At 47.7% G+C, this 7,299-nt stretch overlaps 1 pseudogene across 1 annotated transcript in view; it reads right to left on the reverse strand.

Annotated features, from left to right (window-relative positions):
- Positions 1-3,426, reverse strand: part of LOC147685048 (uncharacterized) — a 127,103-nt pseudogene extending 123,677 nt beyond the window's left edge. Inside the window, exon 1 of the transcript XR_015300751.1 lies at positions 3,186-3,426. The product of XR_015300751.1 is annotated as an uncharacterized LOC147685048 (transcript). The remainder of the gene's footprint in view (positions 1-3,185) is intronic.
- Between the last annotated feature and the right edge of the window lie 3,873 nt (positions 3,427-7,299).

Consider the following 7,299-nt stretch of genomic DNA (forward strand, 5'->3'; position numbering starts at 1 on the left):
GGACCCTGCAGGAGCGACGGCGCCCCGTTAGTCCTTCGGGCGGTTGTAGACCTGAGCAACCGGGGGTTGCCACAACGCTCCGCCCCACCCGAGGGGGTGGGCATGGGCAAGGGGCGGAATCGAGGTCCGCCAAGGGGAGGGGTTAGACCTTCCCCCCCAAACTGACAATGCCCCCGCGGTTAACACCCTGGGGGGGTTATGGCTCATCAGGTGGGCAGGTCGCGAGAGGCGCCTGCTCTGGATCGACCCGTAAGATAACCCAACATGCGCATAATGTATATGCTAATAAAACTGCAACAACTTTTCGCCATCAAACTTGTGTTGTGTTGGTTATTGGTGGAGTGTTGTGTTGTATGATGGAAGGGCTGGGCCGATATTGGCACTATGATTGGCTGCCCCGGGACACCAAAGGTGGCCACCTACGAGGGCGGCCACCCTTAGTGCCATGGGATGGCACAGACCCTGAGCGGTCTAGTGGTTGGGGGGATCTTGGTCCCCCCGTGATGTCACTTCCTGTGTTTAGAGGGGAGGGGTGTCTATATAGCCATGGGGGCGAGGGTCAATCGCCCTATTTGTGCGTTGGCCGCTGCTTGCGCTGACCCTCGCCCTCCGAGGCCTGGACCATGAGCGGGTACTGCCCGTTGCCTTTTCCCTCCCTTCCGCTTACCCTGCTTTCGGGCAGTAAGTGGGGGGGGGGTTTGCTATTAATATTACTGTCTTTGTGTTGCAGGCGGAGTTACAGGGCGATCCAATGCAGAAGGGTACAGAGGGGTACCCTCTACAGGAGCACCGGTGGGTGCGAGAGCAGAATTATCCCGAGGGAGGTCCACGCTGGGTTGGACCCTGGAGGAGCGACGGCGCCCCGTTAGTCCTTCGGGCGGTTGTAGACCTGAGCAACCGGGGGTTGCCACAACACTCCGCCCCCCGAGGGGGGGGGGCGTGGCAAAGGGGCGGAATCGAGGTCCGCCGAGGGGAGGGGTTAGACCCCCCCCCCCAACTGACAACGCCCCCGCGGTTAACACCCTGGGGGGGTTATGGCTCATCAGGTGGGCAGGTCGCGAGAGGCGCCTGCTCTGGATCGACCCGTAAGATAACCCAACATGCGCATAATGTATATGCTAATAAAACTGCAACAACTTTTCGCCATCAAACTTGTGTTGTGTCGGTTATTAGTGGAGTGTTGTGCTGTATGATGGAAGGGCTGGGGCTGGGCCGATATTGGCACTATGTGTGATGTAAAGTGCTCTGACGCCTTACACTGGTATGAGTGGTGCTATAAAACTAAATGAAGCTGTGAGACAGTGGTTTTCGAGACTTGAGGGGCACTGTTAAAGGGTGCTAGTGAGGGAATTCATGGCAGAGGTAGTCACTGGGGGGCGCCAACAAACATTGTCGCACAGGGCGCCACCAGTGCTAAAGCCGGCCCTGAATGCACAGCAAATATGACAAGATAGGAACAAAATCTAAAGGCCCATTCACAGAAGGCAAACACTCGTGGAAGAAGACAGTAAATGGGAAATATTCCACATAAGTAACAAATACATGGGACATCATAAAACAAATAAAGCCAGCAAATAGAAAGCAAACAAATGTGAGTTACAAAACACATGGCCAATGAGTGGAATGCATTCCAAGGGAAACTTTCAAAATTTCCCCAAGAAGTGTTTACAAACCGGAACGCATAAGCATCAACCTAAAAAGACGTTTTACCCGAACAACGTGAGCAGCAGCAGCAGGACATGTCTGAATAGACAATGAAAAAGAAACATTGTGTCGGCATTAAACTTCCACAGCCCTCGCGGGCTAGCTGTTTTATGGGTGTGACGTAGTCGAAGCACTGCAACACCACTGTGATGTGCACTGCCTTGAACAGCGGCCGTAGGTGTTCATCTTACAACATGCAATCACCCCCTAAACAGGAGTTAATTAATTGCTGGGTTGCGACTCCGGTGGGCAGTCCAGGAACTCCAAGGACTCTGTGTGATCTTGGATACACAATGTTATATCTCTACGTCTGGCTGTAAAATAAGTGTAAGTCGATGCCTATAGCCTTAACTGTGTGGCGAATGTCCTCAGGGTGAACTGGAAGTGTTCCCACAATTGCGCGGAAATCGTTATACCCCATTACTGGATAATTGCATAGCGGAACGAACTGGAGCGTTCACCCTCCTGAGTGTTTTTAAAAAACAATACCATTGGAAAGTAGAATGGTGTACCTGTGAATGACACGCAGTGCAATGTTGAGGGTTTCCCGTTGCGCATAGCAGAAACGTTTATTTTCAGAAGCTAATTAAAATAACCCATTTGAAGAGAGAAGAGAAGTGGTAAATAAAGTACGTTATCCTACATTTCACAGCCACTGACTGAACATAAAAGCTCAGCAGACCCTTGAAAGGGTTAAGCCCAGAGGCAACTGAAAACGGCAAGGTTGAGGGGTACAGCAATTCCATATCATGATATCATGCACAGAAATGTGTGTAGCCGGCTCTGTCCCAGCACCGCCAGACTGGTTCTCTGACTTGTTCTTCTGACTGCTTGCCCCAGTCGTCTTACTTTTCACTGGCGACAATAGCTAAATCTCTGGCTTGACTTAATCGGCATTTAAAGAGGTGGTCTGGTCTGACAGGCACACTGCACGAGTCCTGCCAGTGTTTCACCGGTCGCCTGACATGTGACATGTGCCAAGGCCAGCATGACACGTAAGTTCCTGCTGAACTTTCTGCGACCCGCCCGCACGTCACTAACTTTACTACTGGGTTTTGTTTGGGTCGCATGACGTGGCTGACTACTGCTTGTACCTTGCCACGCGTGATTGACTTCCTCACAGTGTATCAGCCAGTTAAAGAGATTACGCATGACAAGCAGCTGACTCGGTCTGCCCCAGCCGTACCAGGCTATTTGAGTGGGCGGACCAGGTGACGTATATGCATTTACTTGATATTTATGTGGCAGGCTGAATGTGACTGACCCCATCCTTGTCCTACCGGCCTTTTGGGGGCAGGCAGACCTCACGTATAAATAAATGGCTATGCAAGCAATGAAGGCCCGAAGTCCCGAACCCTATAAATCACCCAGAGGCATATAATGTTGTGGAACGTTGTTTTCCTGTCCCACGACACTACAAGGCATCCCACATAATATTCTATATTCTATTTATTACACCCCTTGAACAATTAATCGCGTACCTGTTTCGAGCTTGCTTTGGACATCTTCTTTCCTCCTTTCTGGATCAAATGGATGAGAAATGCGCGCGGTTTAATAGCTGGATTTTGTACACATAACAGCACTCCAGTGAAGACCTCCGGGAAGCCGTTTTCCGCGATCCACGCAAAATATATTTCGTTTAGTCTCATCTAGGGGCAGCCATTTTCTTCCTCTTTAGACGAATTTGAGGTCGGATTTCGCTCCATTCATTTTGCTTTTAATGGCTGAGGGGAGGGGGATGGGTGGGTATTCTTTGTTTGAAAGACAGCCCTGGAAGAGGGGAGGGTAAGTGGGAGGTGGTGGGGGAGGGTGTATTATGCACAGCAAATGGGAACCACAGATGCTCTTCTGCTATCAATTTATTTCAGAAAAACCAAGCACATTTATGTTTAAATCTCATCAACAATGGATGTCCCTCGTAGGCGCAAGGAAGACAGATTATTATAATTTCAACATCAAATACAATTTTATAAAAAATAATTTAAATGGAACTCATTGGGTTCATATATAATTCGCATAGCGATGATATCGTAATCATAATGCAAAATGGCATCCATTTCCGGAAGATATACATGAAGTCTGCATCTCTGTCCGAAATGAAGCGTAGTATTGCAATCTATTAAAAGGAGCCCATAGGTTTTATGTTGTTATCCGTATCTCAATAATTTATTTATTTATTTATTTATTTATTTATGCATTTTTATATAGCGCGGACTTTACCCGAAGGTGTCAGAGCGCTTCACATAAGGACCAATAATTATATACAGGAACGAAATACAAATACAAACAATAAGTTACATTGATCAAAAGTGACACTAGTGAGCAACCAAAATACATGAGGTAGCAATCGGTGCATTACATGACAAAAAAGTGAATGGGTGCAGGTTACAAGATGTACAAAAAAACAAGTCGAAGAATAGTACTGCAATAAAGGCAAACACTCCATCACAAGAACAAACTTTACGTATGCAATGGAGGCACTTGTGCAAGTATCTAAAACAAACAAAATGTGTGAGGTAGCGAACAGTGTGCTATAAAACAAAAGTGACGTGTGCAAGTTCCAAAAGGGTACCATACACAGGTATTGGGATATTACTAAATATTTAAACTACCAGAACACACTGGGGAGGAAGACCATACTCCTGGCCAAAGGACTTTCCAGTAATGGGAGTACTTCCTTCAAACGAAGGCAAGGGTGTGAGTTAGACTTGGAGGTGTCTTTGGAGGAGGAGAACTTTAAGGTCCCGTTTGAAGGCCTGAGAGGAGGAGGTAGTCCGGAGCTGAGGCGGGAGAGAGTTCCAGATTCTCACTGCGTTGCCTGAAAAGGATTGGGCCATCGATCTTTCCTTCTTGAAAGTGGGGGGTTCAAGCAGAAGATTTTCCGCATTCCGAGAAGGTAATAATGTAGTTTCGCATGTCATTCACTGCACAACACTGCCAAAGGGGCCTCGTCACCGGTTAGCTATAATAACTAGTCATCTTTTTAGACAATGGGACTTGTAGTTTTGCTGCTCTCATAAATCCCGTGTGGGGAGTCCGGTTGCATCAATAGGAGATGAAGTGAGAGTGAGACCAGTCAGCAAGACTCGGATATTCCCTCGAGATGAGGGAGTCGTGAATTGCTAATGAATCCAGGGGGCGGAATCCTGTCCGCTCTCGGAGGAGGCTTGCGTCTGCTCAGCTGACAGATGAAGGTTATTGTGTAACTCCTTTTCCGTTGTCGCACACCCAGACTCATACACTTTTTGCAGTCATCTGCTCTAGGGAAACAATACAGAGATCACGCAATTGCTTAACGGGGAAGTAATGAGCAGCCCTTTCGACTAGGTGGGGTATATCCATGTTTACTGTGTCATCTCAGAGGCGAGTGGCTAATCCGACCCTTGCCTTTTTTGTTAGTTTCAGAGGAACACTGTGTCAAGCACAATTGGAATAAAAATAAAGATATGGACTATGTACCCGGCTGCAGGGTATAGGGCCGGCCTTAGGCATGTGCAAGCTGTGCTCCTGCACAGGGCCACCAAACTCCAGTGGCCTCCACGCCAATATATATCCTTAATATAATAATCCTCTGAGGATGGATACATATTTGCGTGGCGGCCCTGGCAGGGATTTGGCGGCATCCGGCTCTGTTCCACTTCCTAACACCCTGACACCCCCTCCTGAGCTCCGGTGGGCTCCACCCCGCCTGGACCCCCTCTTCCTGCTCCCCCTACCTACGCTCCCTGCCCAGGGCCACCATGAGCCTAGAGCCGCCCCTGCCGGGTAAATTGTGAATTTTCTCTGCTATTTACTTGTCCGCTGGCTAAATTGTAGAAATGATTTTCTCTTTGGCCGGTGGTCCTGGAAATAGCAGAGAAACTTCACTATTTTCCCAGACATTGCTTTAACAATAGAGATTGCGCACTGTTTGACCGTTGGCCACGCAAATAGCAGAAAAAACTTCTCTATTTACCCTGCCCCAGGCTAAATAGTAGAGATCCTGCACCTGGTGACTATGCTTGAAGCATAAAACCTTTACTGTTTACCTGACTGCTGGCTAAATAGTAGCAGTGGCGTAGCAAGGGAGGGGGCGAGTTTCGGTAGTCACCCGCTCTTATATGCAGCCTCCGCGGGGCAGCAAATGCAGGAATCGCCAGCACCCCTCCCCATGCTCTTCAATGTGTCGTCGCGAGGAGGTAAATGTAGGGACCGCCACGGGCAGCAAAGTGTCTAGCTACGCCACTGAATAGTAGATACTCTGCACTGTTTAATTGTCAGTTGTAAAATTAACAAGGCAACTTCAGTCTTTACCTGGCCACTGGATACCTGAGGTTTTGTCCTATCTGGCCAGTAGTCAAGCAAACAAAACACTTCACTCATTATCCAGCTACTGGCAAAACAGTAGACATGTATAATTAGGCCAGCAGACATGTAAATGCATATAAACTTAATTATTTGTGTGGCTGCTGGTTCAAATAGAAGAAATTATATAATATTTGACCAGGAGCCTAGCAGGTAGCGAATACATTTTAATGGTTAGTAGTGGCTGACTAAATAATAGAAATTATGTACTGTATTGTTAGTGGCCTTGCAAATAACTTGAAAATAAACCTCATGTTTTACCTTGTGAGTGGATAAATAGAAGACAATGTGCACAACTTGGCGAGTAGCCATGAAAATATCAGAGGAACTTCTCTATTCACCCAGCGGCTGTCTAAACAGCTTAAATGTTGCTTTATTATGTCTTATGCAGATTGCAAGAGTTTCAAGGTAGACATCAAAACAAGGAGTGAACACAATTTGCACACATCTCCTAATAAAACCTAGAGCCCTGATAAATTATAATTTCATTAGCAAAAAGTTGTCGCAAATTCCCCACATTTCTTTTACGAATGAATTAGTATTTTACAAACCAACAATGCACTGTGTGGTCGGTTTACAAAATACTGCATAATATGGGATTCCAGAATGATCTGCCTAATTAATTAGACAGGTGCCAATTTGCAACCCTCTGTGCTTGGCTTTAATCATAGGGTGTCAGCCGTCAGGCCTCTTGCACCCTTTCCTTGTCCAATAACCGACAAAGAACGACCAGTCCCAGAATGCACTGTGAGGGCTATCGCCTTTGAATGCTTTCCCATGCTGCACTAGTGGCAGTCAGCTGACCTGGTACAGCATATAGGCTGTCAGCTCTTGGTATCAAGTGCTTAGCTTTCCTTCCTTTTTTCGTCCCTCTTGGGACTTCTTCAGGGCAAGAGGAGGTTTGTCTTCCAGGTGTAACCAGCAGATCAAATAGAAGCGACGAGTCAAAATTAATGTCGAGACTGCGCCCAGAGGTCAGAATTCGGCAGGGGTATCTATATCCCAAGATAACAAAGTAGGAGCAATGACTCAGACTTCTGTATCAATTGTTGAGTGTGTAAAATGGTCAGGACACACTGTAGGCACTCTCACCTGCCTCTTAACCCCCTCGTGGCCCCGTTCCGCCCCGGCTTGTGCCGTTTGCGCGGAGGGTCAGGTCGAGGCGCCGCACTTCCTGGCAGTGTCATCACTTCCGCCCTGCACTGAATCCTTGCAGGTTAGCGGTCTAGAGCTCCCTCCCCTTCAGTATTT

This window comes from Lissotriton vulgaris, chromosome 10, assembly GCF_964263255.1.
Source record: "Lissotriton vulgaris chromosome 10, aLisVul1.2, whole genome shotgun sequence".
Taxonomy (NCBI): Eukaryota; Metazoa; Chordata; class Amphibia; order Caudata; family Salamandridae; genus Lissotriton; species Lissotriton vulgaris.